The following is a 14,933-nucleotide window of genomic DNA, read 5'->3' on the forward strand; positions in this document are numbered from 1 at the left end:
TTCCAAAATCCATAAAACAATGTAATAGCAGAGGAACAAACTGAGATATCCCCTGATGACATACTGAAGGCAAAAAGAACAGATGGTCTTTTAAAAGTTGTTGCTCTGATGGTACAATCTATATGAATTTGCCAAAAATGCTTTTAATCCTGACTAAAATTCATGTTTTGAATTAAATTGATATCTGCCTGAAAAAAGACAATTAAGGTAAGAAGCAGAGGTGCACACCGAGTGACAGGTTGGAAAGAGGAAGCCTACCATTACATTTGTTTTGCTGTAACAAAACCATCATTTGACCTGATTTTCCTGCTAAAGATCAAAGGGCATAAATTGCTATGTAAACTAAAGTATTGTAGTGCCATTGGAAAACATTGCAATCTCCCTTCATCCTCTAAAAAATGCTTTGACATAGAAATGTGATAGTGTTGTGACAGAGATCAGCAATGTTAACGTGTCGTCACTTTAAGAGTCACAGCTGAAAAGTAGAGCACGACAGCCACTGAAATGTAGCTGTGAGTTTCTCTGTCACACACTCATCCCCAGTCCACTTCTGTACATTCCCATGGCGCAATTGTGGCAATGATATATAGATCTAATTCATCCTCAATTTATTTGAATGTGATCTCCACTGTCTGGCTCCCTAGGTGATCAAGTGCTTTCGTTTCTTCTATGGAGAATACAGAGAGGCTACCTGCTGTTTAACATGAGCAACTGAATTACGTAGGTATTTCTATTTTAAATCTTTTTTTAAATTCCATGATCATTAATTGTAATGAACAGATTATGGGTATTTGTTAAAGTAAATGTGATTATGATGCAGCAATTACAATTAATTTAATAGAAATCTTTATCCTAAACTCTGAGATTCAAAATTGGGGTTTCGCTCATTCAAACTGCATTAGACCAAAACATTAGGCCCATTACATTAGAGGAAGAGACGACATCATCAACATGGCTGAAATGTAACTCTTCTTCTAGCTGTATTTACAACACAGCAGCTCACTTTAAACTACCTATTAAAACAGTACATAGCCAAAAGCATATAGTTTGCGTGTGTGAATGGAAGACGTTAACTCACCACCTGAACTAGATGCATTAACATACAAAAGGCCCTTTAAACGATTCCTCTTTCCAAACTTTAAATATGTGTAGTGTTCGCAGTGGAGCATCAGTAACATTTGCATAATGTTCATGAAGACAAAGTAGAAAGAAACATCGGCCTAGTGGTCTGACTGATCTTTAGAGCAACGATTAGAATTGATTAGCTGATCGACAGAAAAATAAATCGCCAACTATTTTGATAATCGTTACGTTACTTACTGTTTTCAGCCTAATAAATATGGAGTTGTCCTGATTCACTCTGCTTCATATCATATTTAATTAATTATATTTGAGTTTTCTGACATTTTATAGAGTGAATCTAGAAAAAAGTCTGCAGTTTAATTAATGCTGAAAAGAATCATTAGTTGCAGCTCTACAGATCATTAGTTGGGCCTGTAACGTGCCATAAACTGCATTGCAATATTTGCACTGTGACTTTATTACCACCTTGCCTGTGCAAATGAGTATAGTGTATAGTATAGTATATATGTTTCATGAGGAAGGAAATGCACTTGGCACATTTGTTAGACCTGAAGGAGACGCACAACATGTTTTTGGGAGAAACACTGAACGTAAACATAACTTTTGTTTGTGTACAAGATAACTCCACAGGGAAACTTTAACGGTCGACTCTTAAATTTCACCTGCCCAGGCTTATTCATACACACACACACACACACACACACACACACACACACACACACACACACACACACACACACACACCCACGCACACACACACACACACACACACACACACACTCACATATCTAAACTACAAATGCTATGGAAAAAGGTTGACAACTAATTATTTGTCGTTAGTTGGATAAGACATGCAACAATATGGAGACTGGTCCTTAAACCATTTAAAAGCACAACATGAATGTTCAAACACACATTCTAAAACTAACCAGATACAGTAGATGTAGACATATGTGTCTGTTCCAGACCACCATACTCATCTGTGCGGCAGATGTTTTAAGAAGCTGATTAATTATAAGCCTCCAGTTGACCAATTGGAAGCTGTTTATCAAAGTCTCCGATGAGAATTCAGCAAGTTGGCTGAAAAAGCTCCTTAGTTCGGTGTTTTTAAACAGACTACGACCTAAATGGTTTCTGTTCTATTTGTTTTTTTAGAGAAAGGCTGCATCGCGCTGCTAACAATATTGTTCCGTCATCCCTTGCTGTCACATCTCCCATTAATCTCCCATTAAGTTAACTATTACATGTATTGATCTACCGGACTGCTGGAAATTGAGACAATTTAGTCGCCTCTCACCCGTTGCTCACAGGTCGCTTATCTTATCGTTTTAATAAGAGCTAATCATTTAGAGAGACAACACAAGGAAGGTTGAACTTTGACTTGGGAATTAAAATGTCGACCACGTGAATACATGACTACGCATATTGAAATAATGGTAGCGCTATCTTGAAATGCAGAACAATAACAAATAGGCCTCTACCATCACAGCACAATGTAATGACATTATTCCTTTTTTTGCAGTATCACTGCAGCCATGATGCTCCCCACAGCAAACTGACAGCTGAAGCTGTGTAACACCAAACACCAGCATTCCCCACACAATAGTAGCTCTGACTAAAAGCTTCATAGAGCAGCTTTCGTTCCTTTATTTCCTGTAAAATGCATCAGTGCTTCTTTCTTATCTCAATGCCTAATGAAGCTTCACATCATCCGAATATCTGGAGGACATTTTAATGTTTTTAAGTCGTAAATGTGTATAAAGCATGCATTCTGTATACTGATGAATTCCTGTAGAATATTATAGCTAAGCTGGTCATTCCTTTTGTGTATAGCTGTTGACAGAAAACATGAAATCACTAAATATCAATCAGCCATTCATATTGTGTCATAGCATAACAGAAGGATATTGAGGAAATTATTCTCCCTCACTTTGGTAGAATAAATCCAGTGTTTGTCACAAGACGATGAACAGGAAGGTACCGCACAAGCACAGCTAAGCATAGCGGCTCATTCTGACAGATACCACCATACACATTTCATCTCTCGGGAGAAAGGAGGCATGACAGTGGAACGTAGCAACTCATCACGAGCCTGCAGGATGCATGGCTTAGTACTGTAAGAGAGGTGACCCTAAAACACTCCGTCTCCTGCTAATGTACAGTGCAGCATTCTTGCTTTCTTTACAAAAATGCCCACTGGGTCACAAGAGACGTCAGAGTGCATCTTCACCACGAGTTAGTGAACACTAAGAAGGCCTTGACTAAAACACAGCCGAGCAGGACTGAACAATTGGTTACTTTTATGGATTCTAAAACAGGTTTTTTTTCAGAACGACGTGACCTAACACTTCACATGGCAAAAAAATAAGAAGCATTTTAACAGTCACGCCTTACTCATCTGATGCTTCCACGCTTGCAATCTAACAGGAACATATAACAAACAAACAATCAGTGTTATGCCATGTGAAAATACAAATACAAAACATATGAATGATGCAACAACACAAAATTTAAGATCTAATTAATTATTGAAAACATAATCTGCCAGGATGATGCGTGCTCTTTGTGTTAGGACACTCTTTTACAAGAAGCTGAGAAGCAATTCAACATTAATGAGCTAGCAAAGAGGGTTGTGAACAAACGTGGCCTAAAGACATTTTCATTAGGGTTAAAGATCAAAATGTAAAAAGGTAATTATAAATAATTGGGTATGATAACAAAATGTTACGTGAAATTTCATTGATCTCTCGAGGTGTCTGTGATTTCTCTTTAACACTGCTGATGCTGGCCAGAGTTACTCTCTATGTCTTTGGAGGTTCCACTTATTAAGAGAAACTTGTTGAGGGAGGTTTGGGCTCCGATGAACTTTAAGTGGGGTAAAAAATAAAACACCCATAACTTATTCTTTAGGGGATCAATGCCCTGTCTGAGGCAATGAGAAGCAGAAATAAATGTAAAGTACGACAGAGACTGAGATGATCTCTCATGTTATTGGACGGAAAAAATAAACAAACGGGTTTTGAACAGACTGACTGCAGAGATTAGGGGACAAGAACATACTGCGCCCACAAGTTCAACTAAAGACCATGCACAAACTGTGCATGGTCTCCCACTGTTCTCCATTCTCACCCCTATTTATCCCATGTACCATCTGCCACACATAGTATTGTTTACCGACGCAAAAATAATCAAAATCATGCCACAAGACGACTCGTATTTTTTGACTTTCTCGAAGCTGAAGGTCAAAAGTGCGTCAGTAATTTCAGCTAATCTTTCATTTTGTACTATCAGCATGACGCAGATATAGCCTCAGGCCCCACATTTGACTGCATTTGACTCCCCTGCAACTGCATTGCCCGTTTTTTACACCTTCATCTCACTAATCTGTCTAGAGCATGAGATTGTTAGACGTTCAGAAGATAAAAAATCAAAGAGTGTTGTGCTTCATCATGGCCCTGGAAGATAAGGCCCTTTACTGTCACATAAAATCAGGAGCTGCCTGCTGAAAAACACTTCATCCCTGGGCAATTCCCGACCATTACCATCATCACTACTCTCTCAGTCCTACCATCTCCATAAATACTTGGTGCTCACTTCACTGACAAACTATTTCCTGAGACAAATCAAACCTACTACCACCTATTTCAACACATGAGTAATGGGACTAAACATTTTGTGTAAAGGGTGCTACTGTACAGATTCTAATATTACAGGCTGTGTTGTGCATATAACTGTCACATCTTAACAAACAAGGGCCCACATATTTTCAATCAGTGCTATGTGTGCTTTTCTTATTTTTAATACTACTCAAAATCACACTGCCTCATTGCATGCATGCAATTAATAACCTTTAACATTTTCACAAACACCCATTTAAGCTGTGGCGCAGAGGAAGCCTGCAGGTATCTGCAGATGACTTGTGCAAAGTTAACACAATAAGGACAGCACAAAGACAAACAGATAAAGGAACGGCATAATTAACAAACCCGAGGGTGTGGGACATATTAGCCAACCAAAACAAGTTATTTCAGCCATTTAGATCAGCTGCTAACTACCAAAGGAATTGCAGGCAGCAGCAAAAAGAAGAAATCAGAAGACAGAAAGGCCACACGCTGATGCTGTCATGTCAGTCATGTTAATTAGATTACTGCTTAACATATGTACACATTTGTCATGGTGCAAGGATTTATTGTACGATGTGCTGGCTGCATCACAAAAGCCAGATCAGACTAACAAAAAATGCAAGATGAAGATATGAGACTGGAGCAGTTTTCCATAAGAAGGATGCCACACTGTAATCAAATTAACGGTGCTTCTTTTTGTAGTTTAGTGTGACAACATCAGTGTGACTGCAGATTGACAGTTTGACTCATTGGCCATCAAATCCCAGTCATTCATTACAGTGACAAGTGGAGGAGGGTGCAGAAAGACAGTCTTTACTTCCAAGCAATTATATAAATTAAGTTGTCAGATGGGTCCTGAGGGACATTTGTCTTCCAGGCTGTGTGAGACCTAACAAACAGTGCTAGATAGGAAGGCAGCCATGGAAGGGTCAGCCACTGTCAAGATTAGCAACATTTCTTAAAAAGAATGTCTTTAATCTAACAAATGCGTGTCAGCTCAAATCCAACCAGGAAAAGATGCCCAGGACCTACATTCTTTGTCACTGTTGTCTTTTTGACAGTGAAATTACAACCTCGCAGTCGCTGGACAGAGAAAAACATTTTGTTTACAGATTTCCAGATGCCCAGCATTTTCCATCACTTCCTCGCTTCACTTTTGTCACCGTATAGGAATAAACACACAGTGCTCTGTTTACTGACACGGTACTCTTTATACACCCTCTGCTTTATGATACCAAATCACTGTCTTTGAATACATTTGCTAACATTGGGCCTCATGCAGGAAGCAATGTACAAACAAATGTCTTCTTATTTTGGTTCATATTTTGTTAGTACCCATTGATTTCTGGGATTCATCAAGGATTTCTTATTTTTGCTCTTTTATTAGTCAAAAGAAAATGTTACGAGTGGTCGAGAACATTCTTAACAAGATAAGAGACATTTCTTGTTTTCACAGTTTGTCCAACGCAAGGAAACATAAGTACATTTGAGGAACACTAAAAAAAGAATCTAATATTTTGATTATTTTATGTTTCGGAGTAATTATAATGATTGGATTATTACATTTGAGGGATTTTAGATTTTTCTGTAACGTCAGTACTGACTCCAGAAATTAACATGTTTACTTTCTTTAAGTTTATTTAGCAGTACTTCAATTTCACTACTGCTAAAGTGTTCTAAAGGAATTTCTATTGTCCCTTTATTAGCCTCGGATATGTCAGTGAACATAAGACTCTGTTGGGTGCCATTGACAGTTTCTATCTTTAGCCTCTCTCTCGTCAGTGCTGGTATGCAGTTTTCTCAAGTGTCCCAAGGGCCTTCACCAGAGTTGTCATTACCTATTAGCTATACTCTAGATCCATGTCTGCTTGCCCATGTCAATAATCATTTCATTTAAGAAGATGGGACAGGTGTAACTTCAAGACATATTCCATTTCCATCAAGGTTAGCCGATCTACTAATTTGCATTTCATCTCACACCTGCCCCCAAGTGGATTTACAAACATTTGAAAGCATGTATTGCAAGCAAATAACTGATTCACATCCGATAAGGATAGGGGTAACCTCTAATTTGTGGCAAGTGAAACAGGCACAGCTGTTCATTCCCTCCATCTATTCCCCTGATATGCAGGTGAAGCTCTTTTTGATTAGGACCGTGCCTGGCGACTTTAGCTATACATCTCTTGGTGAGATGAACCATTTTCAGATGATCTCAGGGAATTAAACTAAGCAGAGGAGGGGGCTGAAATGAAAATCGTTTAAGCACATTAGGTCTCATGAAATATATATCTAGATTAACATTATGGCAAATTATAGCCCATTTGAAATCACAAGCATGCCTTCAAGTTAGGCTTCCATCATTAAGTCTTAATGGATGCTGTACTGTGCAACACTAACAGGAAGCAGTGGCAGCATTAGTCCGTGACGTAGGTTACATGATTTGAACACTGATTTACAGTCGTACGCAATCAAAGTGTTATACTGTGCCTGCCTTTACAGTGCACAAGTCAAGAGAGCGGTGTGTGTAAAAAACATAAAAGCCAAATGATTTTGCTGATCCAGCTAGAATTTCTTTACATTGTAGCAAAATTGAATATTGATTGCGTTCATGTAGCAAACGATATAGTACAACTCCAGTACAGTATGTGACATAACAGTTGAATATAGATGTGCTCAACAGGCAGTCCTTTAAAGAATGTGAATGGAATTGTGCTTGAAGCTAGAGAAGACTGAGCAGGCTTCTTTTCTCTGTGCATATCCCACTCTCCCTTATTCATACAGCGCATAATATGTAGTGTAACTCAACATGGGGGTCAGAGTCCGCTGTATGCATCACAAGAGCATTTTGAGCATCACAGGTCCTTGGAATAGCAAGAAAACACATTTATTCTGAAGAGAAAATTATTATTACATTTGCTTTTCCTCTTTATTGTTGACTTTCAGCCTCTAAGGCACATGTTGGTTTTGCTTCTGTCATGTTCTCTGATGCTGTTTACATCAGTGATGTTCCCATCATCAGTGTTTCCAAAGTAACACTATATTTAAGTGTAATTTGTGTCAAATGATGGAGTGACTGAAGCATGCACAAATTAGTTTGTGTATTATTAGAACCAGAAACTGGTCCAAATGTTCATGGTTAAAATCTTCAGGAGTCTTGAATATTGCAGTGATATACTTAGTGACTTTGAATTTGAAACTGGCCTTAAAATATTTTGATGTTGTTTTTTAGTGTCTCTGAGTGGACCTGCATTAAAGAGACGCCAAAGCAGCAGGGGTATTTACTGACAGCAGACACACTTTTAAAGGTTGTATTTTTCCTCTGGCAGACTCTATTCTATCTGCCAACACTTGGCTAATTGCTGTCATCGAAAAAGAAAGTCACACAAACTTCAAAAAATAATATTTCTAAATGAATAATGGCTTAATAACACCCCTTGCTTTCTGTGCATCATCCAAAAACACAGCCGTGAAAAAGCCAAATTAAGAAGATCAAACAAGAGTACTGTGAGCCCCCGAGCCACAATGCACAACCCCACTGTCACCGGCACAGTCAGATGATAGCATTATACTAAACATTCAACCGCAGCGAAGCCGCAAAATTAGAGTTTGGGAAATTAGCATATCTCTGATTAGATAATTCCTGTGGGTCTACTTGTGTGGTAAGTGGTGTGTTAGATGTCTCCTACTCTGCTAACCTAAAGATGCACTCCCAAAAAAAAAGACAAAAAAGGACCTGCCTCTGACCTTGCAGGAGAGCTCTTTTCTTTCACAAAAAAAATATTATTTCATGGATCCCTTTGAGCATCTATCAAAAGCAACTAGACCTCAACCCCACTTCAGTGTAAATACATTTCAAAGTCTCTCTTTTCAAGGCTGTTGTGGGTTCAGTGTTGGATGCATTTCATTTAAGCTCAAACCTGTTAAGATTATTTTCTAAAGCATAATAGACAACAGAAATGTTTAATTTTAACACTTAGTGGTGTGTTTGAGCATCTCGACACTCAACAGCTCCATCGCTCACATGCTTAATTTTGACTCGTCACTCTTTATGAAAGGACAGAAGTTATTAAAACATGAATAAATAAATAAGCCAGACTGAAGCACATGAGGTTGTCAGTCAAAAAACCACAATAACTTAAAATGAATAGCTAAATAACGCCATCCAAAACTATTCAGCTACTATCAGGTGGCATTATTAAGATTGTTATCACAAGCATTGCCAGCAGAACTTGTCTCTGTGAACAACCTGCATTCACTCACACAGCTGTAGCTCCATTACAACATGAACCAAAACGCCAAAGTAAAATACTTTACTCACGGAAATAAAAAAGTCGTGACTCTCGTCTGTGTTTGTCTCTTCTCTCCCAGGTGATCCCGGTTGTGGTGACCGCGGCAGTGTCTCTCCCTCCCGACCCAAACGGCGGAATCGCAGCGGTGTTAACAATATCAAGTCCGGGTCCTCGTCTATGTCGCTCTATCTGGTTAGCCACCGTAAACAGTACATCCTCAAGTAAAAAAATAGCAATAAATACACATTGTTTCTTTCGGTGTCCAGCTTGTCCCCCCTCGAGTGAAACAAAAACCGTGTCTTCCACTTCAGGGAGCTTTCCGACGGCGCTGTGCGTCGTGGTAGACGGTGCTTTGGTTTGGTCTCTTCACAGTCAGCCTCCACCGCTGCAGCCGGCTGACGCTCTCCCTGCAGCGCAGCATCCCGTCTCATCTGGTGCTGAGGGGGGGGGGGGGGGGAAGGTGGCCCTTAGTTAGTTACAAGGAGTGGCATCGAATCAGTGTTTCGCCACTGCGTAACGTCAGGGTTATCCCGGTCAAAATGTATTTGTCTGTTTGCCGTTAAAATGTAAATATGGTAAAGTTGGTTTAATGAGAGTAGAAACAACAGATAACGTTACCTGTGCCGTGTGCAAAGAGTGGCAGGAATGTGGGTCCCCAACAGGTGCGGACTGATTTTGGCTGATTTGACCATGAAACATATTTTATGTCAATCTTTTTAGCAAAATGAAATACATGAACAGCTTAAATGACTGTATTAATTGCCTTATCTGCAGGGGCTCTTCTGTAGATGTATTCCTTTTTTTAGGAAGCTTTTTATTATTATTTATGGAACAACGTTTTTTAAGGTAACGTTGACTAAATGTTAGCTGTAGCTAGTAGCCTAATGTTATAGTTGTTTAAAATGCATCCTGTTTAGCCATGGGCGGATTACCGAATGGGTCGGCCCAGGGGCCCCTAGGGCTCAGAGGGCCCCTAAACTAGACCCTCTGCGTGAAGTTGCTGGTATTGACTTTGCATTTCTTGTCTTATAATCAAAGGGCATTGACAGAAGCCCAAAGTCCTCATGAAAAAACTTCACATAGAAAAGAGATAAAAAATAAATCCTGTGTTGTTACAGGTGAATGTATGTCTAGTTATTGTAGTTAAAGTGAATTATGGTTATACACCTCTGCACATATAATAACGAGTGTCCCTTCAGTGGTCACATTGTGTAACTACATTTGTTGATTTTGAAAATGTTAAATCGGAACTACTACTACTACTACTGCTACTTTTGTATCTGAAAGCAGTTACGCATGCTACACCAGTTTGGGGGTCCTTGGCCGGAAAAACGTTGAAGACCCCTGCTATATAACATTGTAAATATGAGTGTTTACATGATGTTCATTCTGTAAATTATTGTCCCGTTTAAAGTAAAATAGACAATGAAGCAGTGTATGCTTTAGGGCGGGGCTACCTTGTGATTGACAGGACAATGTTGTCTGGTTTGGGTGTTGTCCGTTTTTTGGTCTTGGAACTTTAACCCTTTCAATGTGTGTTTTCAGTTCAACAAAGTTAATTGGAACATTTTAGTCGCCTAAAAGTGTCTTGTTCAGGTCTTGTCACTACTGATTTAAAAAAACAAGATGGCAACAGCCAATATGCCAATAAGAAGCTTCAAAACAGTAGTCCACAAACCAATGGGGGACATCACAGTAACAACATTCACTTTGAATATAAAGTATATGCTATTAAACAGGCTGGGTCAAAAAAGATCAATCAGAGAAGGCTAACTTAACCGACAGTGATTAGGCGGGGAATCAGAGTCCAGGAAACAGACAGAGGTTCAGACAGTCCGGTAGGTTTAGGAATCAGGAATCAATGCTAGAGAGCTTAACGTAATCTGGCAACTGATTAATGAAAGTTTTCCCTGATTACTGAGGCAATCAGGGAAAAATGAAGCAGAGGAGCAGGTCAGGTGGTGGAACTGGTGGGAAAAGGGTGTTCAGAGGATAGGTAGGCGTGGCTGGGTCTAAAATGACAAGACAGTTGGTGAAATGAAAAACCAGGATAATGGAGGATCAGGGAGGATTCCAGACCAAAAGCAGGACAAAAACGCTTTCCATGTTTTATTTCTATTATGTATTTATTAATTGCGCTTAGTCTTCTGCATTCAGAAGAAATGCATGTAAGTCATGCAGCAGCCCTCTTAACAGAACATTGATGGTACTAGACTGGAGATTATAGATTAGTTCCTTCTGTTTCATATATCAGTTACACAGCTCATATTGCCACCCTCTGCTGTGAGTATTTGACTGACAATATGGAGCTACCAGTCTATCTCAATCCCTCATCATTAATTAAACAGTACCCATGACTGAGTGCTCTTCCTATTGCACGATTGATCCATTCCAATGATTGTGGCTCTTATCAGCTTTAAGATGCCATCTTTTTAAAAGCAGTATCTTGAGGGTCCTTTTTTACAGCTTTGCTTGTTGGCATTGATATTGTTTGGAGAGCTTCGCTTATACATATTATATTTCAGAAGGCAGGAACATTATGTCTGTTACCTTAAGGTTAGAAGTTCTGGGCTCTTTCTCCCAGTACTGATTATTGTTTTAGATTCAAAAGATACGGTGTGTTCAATTTGTTTTGTACTTACTTACTACAAGGCAGTAAACTGTTTTATTGTTTCAACACAGTAAATATATACTATACAATTATCTATAAAGCAGTGGTATCCATTCAGCAGAGCAGTCCTCTTCTTACATGTGCAAAAATGACAAAAAAGTTTATGAAGCAGAAATCACAAGCACTCAAAATACTAATAATCAACCTCAATCATGAACATAGCCTGTTCCGACTGTATGTTTTGCATCTACAGTAATATTTTTGGGACATTAATGTGAAGCTTTACTCTGTGGAAAGAAACTACAGTCTTTAACCACAGTCTGTGCACATTCAGCAACCAGATTAAGTGCATGGATTTCTTTCTGTATTTGATTAATTCTTGTTCCACCTAGCATGCAAAAAAAGATAAAAGAAAGTGTAATTAAACAAAAGATAAACCAGAAACATGCCCCTTGAATCCACATGTTAAAAGCACCACTAATCACATTCATTTGTTAACCAGGCAACAGGAACAAGAGGGCAAGCCCGCTCACACTTCAAAGTCCACTGCAGCATCTCTCTTTGTTCTCGATGCAAACCTGCCCTATTGCCTGTGAGAAAACACCAACTTTGGTTTTGTTTGGAGTAAACTGGCTTTAGACACTAATATCCGAGAGCTTGAAATATTGGAAAGAAAAGTAATCACGAGGAACTAAATCTAAGTGGTTTTTAGATGTCACTGCGACTCATTCGCAGTTAGTTGTTGTAGCATTGGGCCCAACACACCAACTTAAACTTGTTAGGCTATCTTGCAGACAAACAATGTTAATAATAAGTGCAGTAAATGACACATTGAGCCAACCTTTACAAAGCTCCAATGGTGATTTTACACAATTGTACCGCTTTGCCTTTTTTGATACGGCTTTCTTTTTCATCTCTTAAATATTTGCAGACTTTCTAACTTGTAACCATCCAAACACATAACGTCCATGTGAAGTGAAATTACAGCTAAGGACGATAATAAGTTGGAAAGCTTCTACTTTCACTGTTATAGTTTAAACTGCCTTCGGAGATGTAGAAAAATGACAAAATGTTGGATGTAGTAAAAGCACAGCAGTCATGTATAATAAGAGTGGGTTTTATGGCAGGATGCAGGACTCTCTGAACAGTTAACCAAACTTTATATGACATTGGCAAGTAAAAACTGAGCTGCAGAACAAAGCAAACTATCAGAATTACATTTGCTCCATGTCCCCAACACAACCAATGATCTAAATGCTAGAAAAAGACCAAACTAGTGAAGCTGGACTTGTACTGTGTATATTTTGATCCATGAATTGTACTGTATAAAAGTTAAATTTTTCTTCTTTATAGTTAAGATGCAAGTAAAACTAATTGTGTTGACGGCAGCCAGTCCTGTGAGTTACTGCAGCTGTGCCTTCCAGGAATCAACAGCATGACTGAGACACCTGTCTGACCAAATCGCCTGGCAGAACCTGTTCATTACATAATCTTCCGTCACTCAAGTCTGTCTCTTTCTCCGTCAGTATGCGGGGATAAACACTTTCACACTGCTAACGGTGCGAGTATCTGACATCTGTGGTTTTGCAAGGTGGTGTGTGATGTTGCAGCTGACTGAATCCTAATTCCCCAAGAAAAGGCTAAAGAGATGGCAATCCTCAGCATTTGGGCATACACAGCACTATCCACGAACAAAACATCTTAATTTATCTTCATTACATACCCTGAGAGCTGTGTTGTGCTATACTGCTTTCTACTTCACTACTGCACAGACTGCCGCACCAACATCTACGAAGAGAGGCTATATTTTTGGTACAATCTGTTGAAATGTATGTTTATATATTATATATATATACAGTATTTCTGCAGATGATATTGCTTAGTTAAAAAAAAATCTTGAGTAAGGAGTGGGTTATATTTGTCAAGTGTAAGTCTTACATCTGTGTGGCATTCAATCTGCGGCCACGTAAACGTCAGGAGGACATAAAGGTATAACTAGTACAGATGGTGAGTTACATTAACATGCTTTGCGAATTCAAGCAATTTATATTTATTGCTTAGCAGATGCTGACTAGATAGAGGTGGTAAATTATAATTTTGGTTGGTAGACTGATTCTTTTCATTATTGGTAACTCCAACATCTGGCTGCATGCAGTCTCACTGAGGGATGAAAGATTTAAAGTCTATTTAAAGAAAGTGGACAAAAAAGAAGAAGACAAAAGAACAACAGCAATCAGAGCGCAGTTTGGATTAATTAAAGACATCAAACTTTTCAGGGTGTTGAAGACATGTTTACAGTAACGTAAAAGGTAAACGATGAGTTTCATCAGAAGACTTGCGAGTTTTGCTCCAATGCCAACCAGCATGAGTACATTAACTACAGTATATAACATAACCAATACATAATATAGTATTTGAGCATGGGACTTCATTATTGACCTTTGGATCTGAATAATCTCAACTCAAGGTCCACTTACTAGGTTTCTATGAGCATTAAACTGCATCTCATAGTCTTTATGATCAAATGGGACTCCCTTGAGATATGTGGCTGGGCTGTTGGAACATCTAACATCATATACTACAAACCATTCAACACCATTAAATCTCTGCTGATACACATGAGAGGCAGACTGGAAGAGGAAGCTGTGTGTGAATAACAGACTTTTCATTCTTAGGTCACACAATGACAACTGAGCCCAGTGGCTGAATGCTCAAAAAAAAACTTCAACTGTACCAGGAGTTAAGATTATTCTGTCACATATTACAGTATATTCTTTTCATGAAAGTTTTCCTCTCAGCATGATGGAAAACAGTATTGCTGTGGTGGTTGGGTCACTCTTAATGAGAAGACACAGCAGGACCGACATAACGTTCTTAAGCAGCTTAACAGCAACATTACTCTACCTTGTTTCTATCTCATGTGACTGAGCTATAGCCAAAACCTACAAAGACAAGATTCATATAAATGTAAGGAGACATGTGAAATATATTTTTAGTAAATCAGTTATATCCATCAACTTAATATAACTTGTCTCCATACTTCACACTAACAACATTTGTGGGTGAGCATGGTGGGTCATCAGGTCCTCAGGACAAGATGGACAAAGCATGAAACAAGTGTACATGGCTCTCTGGCATACATTACTTACATTAAATAAGTAATTACTAGAGAGAAACAAAACAAAAACAAATGATGAATATATAAAATGCACATAGAAAGTCAGATTTAATTGCAAATTCAATTGGTTCAACAATGGGTGACATGATTGGCCAATATCAATATACATAAAGCATCTATATTCTGATATTAACAACGGACCAAATGAC

General features: G+C 38.7%; 1 protein-coding gene across 2 annotated transcripts in view; it reads right to left on the reverse strand.

The window, feature by feature from the left end:
- cntn5 (contactin 5) overlaps window positions 1–9,371 on the reverse strand; it is a 111,342-nt gene extending 101,971 nt beyond the window's left edge. For both annotated transcript variants that reach the window (XM_029447059.1, XM_029447058.1), the window contains exon 1: window positions 9,025–9,371. The gene's annotated coding sequence lies outside the window, so the exon portion shown is untranslated. The remainder of the gene's footprint in view (window positions 1–9,024) is intronic.
- Between the last annotated feature and the right edge of the window lie 5,562 nt (window positions 9,372–14,933).

This window comes from Cottoperca gobio, chromosome 13, assembly GCF_900634415.1.
Source record: "Cottoperca gobio chromosome 13, fCotGob3.1, whole genome shotgun sequence".
NCBI classification, from domain to species: Eukaryota; Metazoa; Chordata; class Actinopteri; order Perciformes; family Bovichtidae; genus Cottoperca; species Cottoperca gobio.